Source organism: Pelecanus crispus, chromosome 4 (genome assembly GCF_030463565.1).
Source record: "Pelecanus crispus isolate bPelCri1 chromosome 4, bPelCri1.pri, whole genome shotgun sequence".
In the NCBI taxonomy this organism is placed as follows: Eukaryota; Metazoa; Chordata; class Aves; order Pelecaniformes; family Pelecanidae; genus Pelecanus; species Pelecanus crispus.
Window position 1 is genome coordinate 43,115,510 of NC_134646.1, and position 17,029 is coordinate 43,132,538.

General features: G+C 35.4%; 1 protein-coding gene across 5 annotated transcripts in view; it reads right to left on the minus strand.

Moving 5' to 3' along the window:
- Positions 1-17,029, minus strand: part of SPOCK3 (SPARC (osteonectin), cwcv and kazal like domains proteoglycan 3) — a 252,657-nt gene that overhangs the window by 62,166 nt on the left and 173,462 nt on the right. The gene's annotated exons all lie outside the window — the stretch shown is intronic.

Consider the following 17,029-nt stretch of genomic DNA (forward strand, 5'->3'; position numbering starts at 1 on the left):
AGTGAATTATTATAGAACTTATCACTTAATTTCTACCTTTAAGATGACAGTATCCTAGTAAAAAGCAGTAACAAATGAAATGGAAAGCTGTGTCTGATGCAATTCTGCACATTAACAGTCTTTTCCAATATAGAAACAGATTAATTCGTGTGGTTCTGATCTGTATACTTCTAGCTCCAACTCAGAAACCATACAAAAATTAACTAAATCTAACCAGGAAATGGAATTGTTTCAAGAATATAAAAATAACATAGTTAAAAGACCACATACATAGAAAATAACATTATTGTAAACGTTGCCATTCTTATTGAAAAGCTGAACTTTTATTCCAAAAGAAAAGTTCTTGACATACAGATCTTTCTGCAGGACATTTTGCCAATGTAGTATCAGGAAAAATACAAACCAAAACAAAGGGAGGAAAAAAATGTTAAGTATCTACAAAGAGCTTTTTCAGAAAAGGAAAGGAGGAAGATGGTTATGGAGAATACTTGATCCTTGAACAAAGGATGGAAGATGTCTCATTAGTCAGGTAACGGATATATAACCTAAAAGCGTAGGAGTCAGCAAACCAGTTCAAGTAACAAATGAAAATATGAAGGGGTTTCTATGCATCACAACACTTCAGAAGAACTATCTCACCAGAATTTATGCCTTATATTCCCTGACTCATCTTCTGTTTGGGTATCTAACTTGAGTTTAATGCAATTCCGTTATACAATTAGGAGGATTGCTGGCAAACCCTAAATTTGAAGCTTCTCCCTCTCTCCTAAAAATGAGTAAGGGGTGGGAGCACTGTAGCTATGTAAGAATAAAAGAGCCTCCTGAAACACTGCACTTGAGGTTTCCACTAGTATGCAGATATAAGCACTGTGAATTTACAGAACTTTATCAACCTTTCCTGCAGTCAGACTTCTAACCCTGTCACACTGTCATGCAGTTCTCCACCTAGCACAAGTTGAACTGAATCACCGTATTGAAATAATACCTTTTTGCACCACTCTCAATACTAAAAAGACGACGTTAGAAGAGAGAGAAAAATAATACCTCAAATTTTGTGTATTTACAGAAAATCATCATTATAGTTTAGTTCTGAATGTCCTACCTTTTTCCAAAAAGGCATGGTTAAAGGACAATGAGGCTAAAAGAATCTTTTAATTCTAACAAAAAAGAACAGATCTGCTCCAGTTGAAAGCTACATGAATAGCACTAGTGTCTCATAAAGGACCAGAAAATTGAAGCAAAGCAAACAGCTCTGCCTATGTTGACTATAAAACAACTGACTACCTTTTGTATCCTTGTATCCCTGCACAATTATCCTGGCTGTACAGGAGCGTGCTTGCATTAGCCATGATGCCCACCAGACCTCCTTCCAGACAGTGCATGACCTAATTCACATTTTAATACTCAAAACAATTCTTCAGTTAGTAGAATGGATCATGGCCTGAATTTTATACATGTTTCTGTTGAAAAGGTACCACCTCTTCCCTCTTTTAAAATCTGAGAATTTTTATTGTTCAATCTTAGTAGCCTTAGGAGTCAAACCTACAAATACCTGTGCTTTAGGCTTTGATTACTCCTGTTGGTGACTGAACTTAATGAGACCACCATTTAAAACTGGACATAGAATCATAGAATCCTTTAGGTTGGAAAGGACCTTGAGAGATCATCGAGCCCAACCCCCCCTGCAGTGAGCAGGGATTGAACCTGTGAACTTGGTGTTATTAGCACCATGCTCTAACCAACTGAGCTAACCCGGCACTGTTAAACCTGCCTCAGGTTTGTTTTACTGAGAATCAGAATATGAAGAGTGTAAAACAAATGAATACCTTTTTTTCCTGAAGATTTCTTTAATACTTTTCTGAAGAGATTATTTTTTACAGACTCCAGTGCTTCTATTTCATTTCACTCGAATGTTGCTGAAGAAACTAGTAAATACTTCAAAGTTGCTCCAGCTAACATAATAGTTATGAGTTGTGAGTTAGTCCTTTTGACTTATTTTTCTTTAAGTTGTCTACTCAGTTCTATTTGCAAATAATATTGTTTTTTTAAATGTTAAGAATAACTTAATGCCTGACACCTGCCCCAGGCACTGATACCTGAGGCAGTGAGTGCAAGGTCAGCACACAACACTTCCAAATCAGTACTCCCATTCACAGGTATGCTAGAATCTTACACTCGCTGTACTCCTTTTATGGACAGGAGCACAGCAGAGATGGATTCCCTGTCTCCAGAAACAAAGCAAAATCATGGTGCTTGCATAAGTCAGAAATGAATCAATAGGCTGTTCTGACAATTTCGTATCAGCAGCTAATGACACCAGGAATATAACTCTGGTGCAAACCTCTTGTCCTTCTTCCCCAAATTAACAATGTGGTGGGATATTGCAAAGGCAGCTCAGCTAAACAAAGGCGGGTCAGACTTCTCTCAACGTTAGTCTCAAACTGGCAGAACAGCAAGCAACACACCTGAAAAACTCCATAGAAAAAGAAATCTGTGGCATACAGAATATGAGGACACAATGAGAAGTAGTGGTATAAAGGAGAGGTAGCATTGGGAACAGTGATGCAATTATTTGTTTTGTGGGGAAAATACCTGAATAGTTTAAACAGCAGGAAAATACATGAACTATTATGTTATTTATAACAATAAAATAATTCCAATTTATTTGGCTGTATTAGTGACTTTTCTATATGGGGAAAATGTCATGAAATTTTCCAAAATCTCATCTGTTGGATTTCACAATATTCCTTATTTATATTGGTTTTATAAACTGTTAACTGCTTGTGCTACTTTCATCACAATCCCTTATATGCATGAAAAAATACCATTTTACTTCTGAATCTATCTAGCTTTTTATCTTCTGATCTTGATTCCCCTTTCCTCTTAGCATATCTATTTCCTACATGGGAGTTTCACCATGTCTCATTTGTACATCTGATCCTAAGGATGCTTCAGCTGTTCGAATTTTCACACATTTTGTTTCAAGACAGAAGAATAGGTATTTCTGACTTCAGAGCAATATGCTGCACAGTGTTTAAAAAAAGAATAATTTCAAAACAAAGAATATGTACCATGTCAGGGTCTCTTTGCAATAATATATTTCAGGATGAAAAATTCCTCATTTCTGTACTGTCAAATTTCCCATAGAAAAATGCAGCTTGTTTACTCATATTCTGCCTGTCTGAAAACCTGTTCAGTCATAAATGGACCCAACATTCTTCAACATTTGCCCAAAGTAGTTGTTTAGTGAACTAGAGACAAGCAATTAAAATGTGTGGGAAGAATATCAAAGAATATGTCATCTTTAGACATGACTCATGCAGCTTTACTGTTATTACAGTAAAGATGCAAACAGTTGTATTTCTGGAACAACTGCTACAGTGTATGTTATTTTGATATACATGAGCTCTGCTCTTAGAACTACTGTTACAGAGTTGGAAAGATTAAATGACAGCAATGTATTTCATTAAGCTCTGCCACCTTCCATTTCAAAGTAGCTACCTGTCAAAGGCTGCCAAACAGATCTCTCTATATTGTACATATAAAGAATCTAGTTTTGCCCCAAAATGGAAAAAAACCCACCTACTTTTCCATGGCAAAATAATGAAAAAAATGAAAATACAAGGAAAAAAAATATTATTTTTGTGTGCATTCTATTGGCATGAATACAAGGACAGGATACACTTTATTTATTACATCAAGTTCCAAACAATCCCAACTTCCCTTGTAAACCAAGTTCCAGGTAAATATCATACATTTCCATATGTATGTGTTTACTTTTAGAAAATCCCCAAAGCATCCTTCTGTGACCAACTGACAGAATTTTTCAAGTGTGAATGACAGTATGCATGTCATGAATATATGGGGAGGACACTGATAAAACCTGTGACTTGCAAAAACTTTTTGATGACTTCAAACACACAGGAAACCTCTACAGAAAGGAGTAATATGTCAGCACAAGTGTCACACATACAGAGGTAAAATCTATGTTGAGAAAAAGAATATTCAGAGAATATTTATACAGTCTAGAAGTTCTCAAATTAGTTGAATTTGATATTTACATCCTTGAACACTTGAAGAACTGGCTGAGCAAACTTACAGACATTAAGAAATTGTGAAGGACATAAGATGTACTATTAAATTGGAAATGAATGAAAGATGAAGAAAATAAATAAGGAAGGAAAAGATGATCTCAGAAATTATAGAAAAAACAGCTTTTAAGTTTGAGTTCTGGGCACCTAGAAAAAGAAAGGAGATGGACCATGCTATAGGGTTTTATCAGGCAAATCTTAATAGATCCCATTTCATTTTATGGAAGAACTTCTAGAAAACAAAGATATATCAGATTGCAAATACCTTGATTTTTACCAAGGCTTGTCACACTCTTACATTGCAGCCTTGTACGCCATACTGGGAAGTATGCTATTTGTGTGCTCATACTGTAAGATGAGTACAAAACTAGTTAAAAGTGATCCTCAGAGAGTGGCAACCAATGGATCACTGTTAAAATGGAAGGCTACACTGAGTGGACTTTTGCAAGGGTTAAGTCACAACCCTGGAACTATTCTGTCTTTTCATTACTGGCTTGGAAGATGAAATAAAAGATATCCTGTTAAATATAGAAGAGGCTGGAATGACTTTAGAAGATAGGAATATAATAAAAATACTCATATTATTGAAATAGGCTAAAAACATAAGGTTGTAATGAGGTAGGGGTTGGTCTCTTCTGCCAAGTAACAAGTGATAGGATGAGAAGAAATGGCCTCAAGTTGTGCCAGGGGAGGTTTAGATTAGATATTAGGAAAAAATTTCTTTACTGAAAGGGTTGTCAAGCATTGGAACAGGCTGCCCAGGGAAGTGGTTGAGTCCCCATCCCTGGAGGTATTTAAAAGATGTGTAGATGTGGCGCTTAGGGACATGGTTTAGTGGTGGACTTGGTAATGTTAGGTTAATGGTTGGACCTGATGATCTTAAAGGTCTTTTCCAACCTAAACGATTCTATGATTCTAATTCAATACAGAAAACTGCTGTGTTCTACTCTTAGGTAGACATAATAATCACATTGAAAATACAACCTGTGGACCAACTGACTAGACATCCATTCCAAAGGAAAAACAAAAACAATTGGAAGGTGTTTAAAAACATCACCACACCAGGATATATAAACAGGACTCCAACCTACAAAACACACAAAAAAATTCCACACAGCTCTAGCAGCACTTAAAATAGAGCACCCTGTACAGCTTTGTGACAAGGTTTCAAACAAGACAGGAATTAACTGGAGAAAGTCCAAAAAAAGAGTAACAGGAATGACCAGAGACCTAGAAAATAGAGTCACTGAGCAAGAGGGTCAAGGAGTGGGGATGTTCAGTCTTGAGAAAAGAGGATTCACGTAACAGCTGTCAAATAAGTAAAATGCATCTGAAAAGAATACCATGATGAATGTTACAAGAAATAATTGGCTTAAATTGCTGCAGAAAAGTTTCAGATTAGATACTAGGAAGACTTTCTAGTAATAAGGGTAGTGAAGTATTAAAATAAATTGTTGGAGAAGTTTATTACATCTTAATCATTGTCTTTATAACCAGGATTAGATAAGTCTGTCAGGAATGACACTTGTGTAGTTTATCTTGCTTTGAGAAAATGGGTGGACCAGATGGCATCGAGCTTATTCAATGAGGAAGTACAGGACAGACCTGCTCTGGGAATGAACCAGTATCAAGAGACTATTGCTTGCATAAATCTTGTTCATTTGCTGGAGAGATGGAAAGATGCGTAATGAATGAACTAAGGAGACTGCATGAAAGAAAAGGCAAATAATACTTATGCTGGTCCACAGATAACTAACTTCAGCAAAATTCTGTTTGGTACTGAGTGTATTTGTGCTCTCCTGAGCTCCTGAAAACCTGAGATCTGATTTGGGAACATGCTAAATATTTTTAGATAAACTAAACCAAAAATGAATTGAACATATAAATGCTTTGCGATGTGAAACATTAAAAAAAAAAATCCTTTAACTGGACATCTAAATCTCACAAATAATTTTTTTGCTTCCATCTATCTGCAAAACAATCTTCTACCTGTAAAACAACACTCTCATATCCCATAGAGGGACTGTGTGTGAGACTGTAAATTAGTTACTATTTGCAGACTTCTCAAAATCTACAGGGAATAAAGACATATTAGAGCAGATGAGGGATTTAGTTTAACTGTGTGGCTACTGTATAATAAAAGACATAAGACTGTACTGAACAGCACAGAGAAAATGAATTACTGATTAGATACAAGAGAGGTATGTCCATTCTGTGTGTTATGAGTGAAGAGCCCTGTGGAAGAAATGGCAACAGAATTAAGATAAGATTGCATTATATGTCTACCAAAAAGAAAGACAAAGAGTGCTTGTGCAACATGAACTTTGACATTTCCTGGCTTTTTCTCAATTGGCTTTTTCTCACAGACTTAATTCTGTCCCTTTTTGAGAATGCTACTACCTCAGTGGCAAGATAACACACTTTTCCACAGTAGTACTGTCTTGCCACAAATATCTAGCGGCTTTTAAACAAACTGACTAAAGCTAAGTAATAAGGATAGGTGTGATGTCTCTGGCAAGTAAGGTCATGCACTAGGTGTCTTCAGCTGCAGTCACTCCCTCCCATTTACCCTTTCCTTCACCTTATACATACTGGACAGCCAGAGGCAGATCTGGTACACACCTACAGTATACAAGTCAGAAGAAGTTAGCTGCCAAAGCGTTCACCTAGATCCCAATGCATACTGAGTCCACTATGTGCTTCAAACCACAGCAACACTGCTATTAGCCCTCGATATTGAAAGACTGAAGTTAGGTCAGATACGTCAACACACCCTTTTCTACCATATAAACATAACTGCACACTATCGGATGAAGTGTGACATGAATGTGAATTAAAGTCTTTTAGAGATTTGCATGTGCTGAGGTATATGACACTTACAGAAATGCTTGCCAGAACACCAGCACATTTAATGCTGAGCATTTAGTAAATTACTTTTTAGACAACCAATAACTAATACTTATTCAACTGTAAAAAATGTTTTATCTTTGAAAGGTAACTGTCACCTTTAATTGTACCTTATCTGAATAATGAGAGCTCTGTAGAGGTCCATGACTTTTTTTGTGCATTTAAAATTGAACAGGGCGTGCTATCTAATTCTAAGAAAAAATATGCTGATGAATAATTAAATTCCGATTCACCTGATAATTGTTAGTCCATATGCTACAAATACTTCATTTGAATATATACATCCATATAGGGGAAAAGGTAATAGGGGTTTTTTCTTATTATTACAAACTGTGGTCATGGATAATGATTCTGACACTAGCCAATGACAGAGAAGGGAATAAGAAGCCCTACTGCTCACTCCTCAACTCTTTCACACCCTTGTTCACCCAGCTCTAACCGAACCTTCCAGTGTACAGGAGAGCAGAAGTAGTGATCTAGTGCAGATGAAACTGGGATATCAGTAGGCACTGAAGAATTCCAAAATCTTACCACCATAGCCTACAAGTTGTACACCACAGCACTGCTACCTACCAACCGAACATTTGTAGGTCAAGCAGAGAAACCTAGCTGTTACAGTACAAACAAATAGAATGGCTGAGAGAAGAGAAATTGGAATATCCTCTTAAATTTACATGTTCCTACCAAAAAAGCTCACAGTTCTTCCTTCTCTGCCTATTTTCTACATGATCAGTGATGGGTGGTTAGGAGATTTTTGTATGATGCAATCAACAGGATCTCTGAGAAAAGAGCTCTTTGCTACAGTACGACAAAGATAGATACTGAAGAACAAGACTGAAGCATTAAATATTTCTTCCAGTATCACCATGTGTCATATTGGTAGAAATCTCTCCTGTAGAACTCCACATTCATGCATCACTACAGATCTCGGTTTCCTCTGTTTTTAGAACCTGGTATCTCTGACAGTTGAGCAGATAATCTGATTTCCAGTACTCAGTACTGTGTGCTTTCTAGTTCATTTCATGCTATTTTGCTTATCCACGTTCCCCATTTTCTCACTTTATCCCCATTTCACAAAGCTTACATATATTCCCCTGACTAAAATTTTGCTTTTCTGTAATTTTGTGCAAATTGCTATGTGAAATTATGGCCTCAGATTTGAGTCTCCTAAAGTAAAATATGTAAGAAACTACAATATGCTTTAACTGGGTTGGTGATTCCTGTCACCAATCACAGGGGCAGGGTGGGCAGAGTGAGTATTGATCAGGTTATGTTCCAGGTCTAGTTCAACACAGAGCATTACTTGATACGAACATGGTAAAGGACTGCTTGATGCAAGGGGCCAATTCCAGGCAATGGCTAGTACTACTTCTTTGTGCAGTGGTGTCACTTTAGGTTGGCTTAAATGGAAGTGAAAAGATTGCTAGAGTTACTGACAATAATGTGGTAAACCTAATTTTGAAATTACTATGCCGTTTTATAATTCTTTACAAAAAGCAGCCAAGAAGGCACAAGCAGTTGCAATACAGAATTCTTAACTAAACCGACATAATGCCAAGATACCACATTTTCAACTAATTCAATCTTTAGAAACTAAAAATTAATGTGCACATTTATCTATGAAATGTCATCCAGATCTATAGATGCCTTTTTGTCCCACCAGCAACCTGTTAATCATGTGTATTACCTACCCAAGCAATAGGAGTTGGGGTAAAAAGCTTTTCAGCAAGCAAGTATTATTATTTAAAATAAAAATAACATTTAAAAAATACTAACCTTAAAGACATGCAACTAGCATTTTACCCAGAGAACATAAGGAAATATGCCTATTGAACCAAGACCCTGAGTAAAGAAAATCTTTTGTGGTTGAAAGAGAACTGATGATACATTGTTTATAAAGCTATGAACTAGAGAAAGCAATTTACATGACAAAATGAAAATCTGTATGCACAGTTTCATTCCTGTTCACCTCTATGGCTCTTGCCTGTTTTCTTCAGCACTCTGCAGTGCAATGGCATAAAGAGAGAAGCCAGAAATCAGGTCAACTAGCTATTCAATCTTTTTTGGACATCCTAGAAAACATATTAAGTCACAGAGACATGCAGATAGATGCCTACTGGGATTATTAAAATTAGGCATCTACCTGTCTTTGCTTTTGTACTTACCAGGCTTTTAGAGACACAAGCTGCTTCGGAGCTTCTGCAAATGCTTCTAAGGGCTTATCTGATTTTTAAATCAGCCATCTGAATTTTTAGGCACCTACTCAGTTTAGTAAATATATACCTCACCATCTTATTCTATACATTTTGCAAACATGTAAACTAATATTTTATACGATCAAATGAGAATGTAAAGCTTAATTAATGCTAAACGACAAAACCCTGTGATATCCCTACTTGAAACATACTACTTCCAGTAAATTAAAAAGTATTCATAATAATGCTTATAGTAATTTTTTTCTGTAAAATAATGTAATATATTACCTCATATCCAAATTAACATTTGAATATTCCTTGAAGACAATAAATTCTGTAAAAAACAAGATATTTCAAATATAAAAAAAATATAAAAATAATATTTAGAAAGTGTTTTAAGAACTCTGATTAACAAAAGGGGTAAAAATACATAACCACATTACTCCTACCTACATTATTCCTCCTGACCTTGGCTTATTCCAAAATTATAAACAGTGATGCAGCTGGAAAATACACTAACAGCTTATTGTAAGCATGCTTAATATCAATAATGTCTCTTTCTGACATATACACACCCATACTTAAGTCTACAAATTCTGGCTCTCATTCAGAGCTCTCGCCCATATAGTCCAAATTTCAGCACTTCATCAGGCTCCTTGTTTCAAACTTCTTCATCATTTTTAGCATACCCAAGCTACAGATGTACAGAATGTCACTGAACACGGTATGTACATGAGACCCTTGGTGTACCTCATTGCTGGCATTCACAGTTTTCTAATTTGCAGGAGATTTCTTGAGACACAGAAATATTGCTCAGACAAAACTAACTTTACATTTTTCAAATTCCCACTTCAAATTTGAAAATTAATATTCAAAGAAAAATTGAAAATGTGAGCAAAAACATTCAATTCTCCTAAACCAGCACTTTAAAAACAGCTGACTATTTTGGTTCAAAATCAGCCAAGAAAGATCTTCACTGATTTTCAGCTGACATGAAAATTTCTGAGTAATGGCAATGGTAAAATAAAAGTAATGGCAAAGCTATAAAGCCTTATAATAATATACATGGCTTGTAAAAGCATGGAATTTTTTGTTAAAAGTATCTGCTTATTGCTTATTAACATGCATTATCACTGTATTTTTAATGTGATATGGTTTCCTAAACCACGCTGGCTGATTGCATTACTAATTAAACAAGTTCAATTTATCTAATTATATCTAAGTTGAAATATTTATAAAGTTATATGTGAGCTAAAATAGCATCTAAAGGGCGTGCTCATTAGTCTTCAATTACAGGAAAAATAATGAAAATAATAAAAGTAACGTGTAGGTAGTCCATGCTGGGTTATCCCGTCCAAGTTTAAGATATTTAAACTATGCTATATCAAATGGCGAGGTGGGGGGGGTGCAGGGGGGAGAGAAGAGAAAGCAAAAAAAGAAATTCTGTATACTTACATTTAGGTTAAACCTTCACGAGTGCACTACAGAATCACCCTTTGGATCAGAAGTTAGACACACCTAGGCACTCTCAATTTTCTTACCATCACGTTGCCTCCACAGCTCTCTATTCTGTTTTTTCACCCAGCTAAAATTATTCCAAAATTCATTTGAATTTGAATTATGTCAATCTCCGAGTACTAGATTTTATTTATTAAGCAGTCCAAAATAGAGGGCTACATGTGCTGCCACTGAAGGAAATGTTTAAGAAATTCTACATTTATAATGGTTTCCATCCTGCCAGGGAAGAAACATGCTGTTGTGCAAGTGGGAGTTAATATTCCAAAGCATGGCTGGTTTTCCCTAGATTACATGTATCTCTTCTTGAACTTAAGGAGATATATCCTGTGTAGAGACACACAGAACTATGTCTAAATCTTTCTACTTTTTGCTGTTAGTAGTTAATTTCTAAAATATACAAAAGATTTCCCTGTTCTGTGTCAAACACATATGGATTAAAATCCGGAAAACAAAAAGCCAAGTCTTCATATGTCATGTTCTGAATGAAGAGATAGCGTGGCAAATTTTGCTACACAAACTACTTTTCTCTTCCAGTAAGCCCATGGTGGTCTACAATGTTTTAGTTTTGGGTTTTTTGGGTTTTTTTTTTTCCCCCTGAAACTTTGCTATGATGCACAAGACCTACCTCTGATACTCAGTCATATTTTTCAGATCCCAGTCTGTGTCTCAGTTCTCATCAAGGTACAGATCTGCTCTTTCTGGACCTAAGTTATTTTACTTTCATACTTTTTCCTCATTTACTCAAAGTCTCATCCAAGAGTACATCTATCTGTTAAGAAACTCTTAGTTTCACTTTGATCTCAAGATTAATGTAGAAAAACAAGCAAGCAAGCAGAGCGAGTAGGAATGTCTTAACTTGTGGAAGAAAGGTCTGTTCTTATTTGCTTCTTGTAAATTTAGCAGAAAGCAGACAGCTTAAGAGTCATTGGACATGTAAATAAAGAGATTGGACAGTTCGTCTCTTTGCTAGAAAAGGCTGAAGTCAGGATAGATCACAGCCACAGCCCTGATGAAAACAGATGGAGGTAGAAAGAAGGCAGGCTTCCTGAAGGACTCCATATTTTTCAGGAGAACCTTAAGGATTTTGTTTGAGAGCTGGCTAAAACATTTTGAACATTCCTGAATATCAACTATTCATTTCTTCAAGGTTTTTTCTTCTTTGGTTTTGGGTTTTTTTTTGTTTGTTTGGTTTTTTTTTTTGTTGGTGTCTGTCATCCCCCCCTGCCCCCCTGCCTCCAAGAGTCTTGGGAGAACTGCTTCAGAGAGTCTTGAACAGGAAATTCACAGCAACACCCAGCACTGTAAAATTCACACAACCCAGAAAATTCTGGATGTGTATTTCCATATAGGGCTGTGGATATTTTAAAGTGACGTGATTTTGGGAGGGAAGCAATTGTTACCAGGCACCACATTAGAAAACTTGAATCCCAGACAGTTTTCCTTGGTTCAACTGAAGAACTGCATTATTTCACAGCCATAAACTTAATATGCCTGAGCTGTGATATTTGTTTAGTATCACAATGTTGAGTGCTATATGTCTCTTACTAAAGCCCATTAAATAAGATTAGTATGCATACAACAGAACACTACACACAAACATCATCCCCCTTTCAATAATATTTTTAAAATTCTAAATTACAGATGTATTCTAAGCAGAGAATCTTAAGTATATAAAAACGTAGTGTACTGGCATTAGAACATCAGAAATACTGAACACTTGAAGGAATGTTCAAACAATCCTGATATGTCTGAATTTGTTTTCAGTGAAATATCTACATAATAATTGGTTCACATTTACAATATTTCATTGTGAGTTTTTGAAAATTACAAATAAAAAAATTCAAAACTTGGAAGATAATTCTTAAATTTTACAGATATTTTACCTCATTGACATCTGCTAAATGCCTAGGACTGAAGTTTTTCCTTTTTTTCTGGGACACCAAAATTAGTTTATAGCACTGCTGGTCTAAATTTCTGTTATGGTGTCTGCTGTTACCACTTGAAACTTCACAGTATTTCACTTTCTTGCTAAATGCAAGTGTGACCTACATGAACAGTGTGTAAGAATATTTTTTTTTAGAAGCTAAACACTTTGTTCTGTTTGATTATTAAATTTAATTGCAAGTTCTAAAAAATTTTAGTTTGAATACATTTTTCCTAGTAATTTTCACTTCATTTGCAGTTCTGTAGCTTTTCAAAGGCTTACTGTTCTGTTAATTGCTAAAGAAAACCAAAATGGCTAAGTAATGTTAAGTACATCATCTTTTGTGTCTTCTACATCTACGTTGTTCCAAAACCCTTCTTAAAGAGAAAAATAGAATTAATTTTGAAGAAAATGAAAGATTCAGAAAAAGAGAAAGCAATTAAAGCCAATATACATTTATTATAACTCTCTATAACACATGGTACATGGAGCAGGCTGTTTTAGAGCAACAAAATGATCTATGCGTCCACTGCTACTTGATAAGCATATATTTAAATTCCACTATGACTAAGAGGAGACAAGGAGACACATTCAAGGAAAAAAAAAAACCACTAAGGTACCATGGTTTAGTGCACTCGGAAGTGACGTCTGGTTTAAATACGCATGTAAAAACAAATGGTGCATTGGAATTAAGAGAAAATAGCAGAGAAAAAAAAAGATAGATACCAGGCATTTAAGTTAGATTTTTGGCCTTTTTTCTTTTTTCTTTTAAGGTACCATTGTATAGCTACATATTTTATCCTACAGGATAAATTTAGGAAAATGATCCCTTTCAAGGACCTAAACCTGCTGACTTACATGGCACACTGGTGATATGGAGAAAGAGAGAGACTGGTTTCTGAAGAAAAAGCATAATCAACCCATTCATATATCTATAGCAAAATGAGAAACTTCTTTGTTGTTACATTTTCTTCCATTTCTTCACTTATCTGTAGTGCCTGCCTCGTGTATGAGGACAATGCAGGTGGCCATGGCTCTCCCCTGCCCCGGGGGCACAGTCAGGAATGTTCCAAGGAGAACAGAATGACATGCCCAGAGTGGGACATAAGGCTGTCAGAGGCATGAGAACAGAAATGCACCACTAAACTTCTTCCTTTCTAATAAATGCTTACATGCATTTTCCATACCATCTCCTACACTGGCACACTCTTCAGGGTCTTCTTTCAGAGAACTGTTACTATAATATTTAAATGTTTTCACTGGGTCAAGACCTTAGCCAGTTTTCTTGTTTGCCGTTTGCCACTTTCAATCTCATGTTCTTTAATCCCATTTTTATCACAGATTGTCTGCTACTAACTCTCCAAATGTGTTCCCTAGGATGACATCATCTTGTTTCATGCCTACTGTCTTTAACCACACTCTCTTCCTTTATCAAAACTTTCTTTTCCATTTGTTTAAATTAAAAAATGCCCAAACAAAAGCCTCCCAAGATCATAAAAATCCTCTTATCCCACCTAACTACCTCTCCAATCACTACCCTCTTTATCCTCCACTCCACTGAAACCATGCTCACTAATGAGCTTCTGCTTGGTAAATCTATGACAATCTTCTCTTTTGATCCCCTTCTTGCAACCAACACAGCTCATCGCTATTTTCTCAGGTGCCTTAATGTTTCAAACAGCTACACAAACTTAAGAACGTTATTTATTGTCTCTCAATGCCCCAGACCCATTTTTCTATTGGTTTCTTTTCAGAACTGTTTTCTGCTCCCCACCATCACTCCACAAGCATAACTATGCCAGTGGCAGCTCCTGTTTTCAGCCCCTATGCATTTCAGCCTGCATATGACGTTGATACATTCTCCTGGAAAATAATTTTTGTGCCAAAATGATTCTGACTATTTTAGCCGTAATTCTAGTTACAACGTTTTGAATGGTTGTCTCTAATGAAACCTAACAGTTTAAGAAATCTGAATCTTTAACTGTCTTCTCAACTTCACTTTAAGTAATTTGATTTTTCTTGTTTTACTGGCTGTCCTGTTTGACAGTTAACGTACAAATTTAGATTTTCGTGAATAGATTCTGAATCTGAGTTCTTTCTACATTCATTATTTTGCTTCAGTATACTGCTGCTGAGATATGAGACACGTTTAATAAACACTGACACTTGTTTCACTTTCTCTTATTTGTCCTGTTCTTTTATTGGCTTGTCCTTCCAGCCTAGATTGTTTCTAATCTAGAGAAAACTTAATACTGTTTTAAAAAACAATGTAAAGGCATTACATAGATGAAGGCTTACGAAAATGTTTTCCAGTCCATAAAGTAGCATTTTTTTATTTTTAATGAATTATTAAAGTTTATGCAAATTTTAATGTAAATCCAATATATAATTTTATATTAAACAAACACAGTATTCTGGAAATGAAAAAAGGGAAACAAATTCAATTCTTGTTAGTATAAATATGTTATCCTAGTCTAAGAAATACTGAGCTGCTCAGAATCTCAAAATATTGAAGATTCTATAAAGTATTTTGTCGTCTAAGCTACCATCTCCATTCTCTACAGCTTTAGCAACTATTTGTTTTGAATGCAGTTAAGAGAGATCAGTTATACATAATTTCGAATTTTTAGTACATCAGCCTGTTTTTATTATCTCTGCTAAGAGATACAGATTATTAAGTAAAAGTCTTGAAAACACCTGAACTGAATGAAAGCAGCAATGATTTTAAAAAGAAAAATGATAAATATGGGATGCCCTGAAAATAAAAATCTAGGAATTTAGGTTAATGAAAAATTATAATAAAAATTTGGATAGGGTAAACAACCAATACCAATCCCCCTGTCCACACACAGTGTGATTTTATCCACTGCTTCTCTTTTCACCCTTCTAATAAGAAAGGAATCATAATTTGGGACACTGAAGAAAGTATCTGAATATTAAAAAAAAAATCTAAATCCACATACCTATCTGTAAAATATATCAAGAATTCATATCCTTTTTTCTGTTTGCTTTTCTATATCTTTTCTATCTTAGTCTTGAGAAGCTAGTTGAGACCCATTAGTTTTGTAAAACATGATTTTTATCCCTATTTTATACCCATAGGGATGTCATCAATCACATGAGGTTTTCATAGGTAGGAGGAAAAATACTTCATAAAAAATTCACTGTCAATACGAAACCAACTTGAGCAAATTGTTGCTAACAATAAAATTGATCTAGGACTTACTGCCAAGATGTTTCTGGAATAAAATAATAGAGCAATGGGCATATTCTAAAGATTAATTTACTTCTGTGGTGTTTTCTTTTCAAAATACTCAAAACATTGCTCATCGATCTTATTTAAGGTTAGATTTTGTTACAGCGGGACTACTTATCGACCATGTTCAACCTAAGAGAGAAAGCTTCAGCCTATTACACTAAACACCAAATCTGTAATTAAAACATGCAAAAAACACTCAAAAGACAATTCATCTGATGCATAACTGTATTTTTTTCCCTAGTGGCCATTTTTCAGAAGGCCCAGTTATAATGTAGTACAATATGGAAGAAGTGTTCCAACAGAAGCATTCAAGCCTGAGCATCATCATCTCATCCACAGTTACACTGGCTTTACTGTATGTATGCTGGAGAGCAGTGAGTTGCATCCTTGGGTAAAATAATGGCAGGAGGTGGGTTGCTGCCACAAAACACCCCATCTGAGCAGCACTCCATGCCCTTTTCATTTCCCTATTAATCCCAGGAAAGATGAAGCTAGAAACAAGCTGTAAAAGCTGTCCTGGCAGCAATGACTGCGTTTTCCCTGGGGAATGGATGGGGTCTCAGATATATAGGGGTACCAAAGCCCTATGCTACAGCACTGCTTGAGAATTCCTAGACTTAAAATCAGTAATGTACTTTCAAGTGCCAAAGTTTAGAGAAATGCAGAAGGTAAAACTAGACTAATGAAGTGTAAAACACATGCAGTATTATTTAAAGGCTATTAACTAAAAATTGTTTGTAACTCCACCTTGGTAAGGAAACAGCAGGATCTCTTTATATTGAATTTCTTCTCACATAATAATTAACGTTCACTTTGATTACTCAACATTTCAGCACATAATATTTTTATTTCAACATTCCTGTAATGCTAATAATGAATATCTTTACACCTGCTACTTTTCCTTTACACTGACTGCATGTGACTAATTGTGGGCTGAGAACACAGTAAACCTTACGTGGCCTGCTAAAATGAATGGGAAACAAAACATCCTTACCTGACTCTGGATAAGCTCAATTTAGAACTTAACCTTTCTTTCTACATTGTCTACCCATTATATAATATTTTTCTTTTCCAAAGCAAAAAACATTTATGAAATATCTATAGTTACATAATTTAATACAAACATTTGCATGGG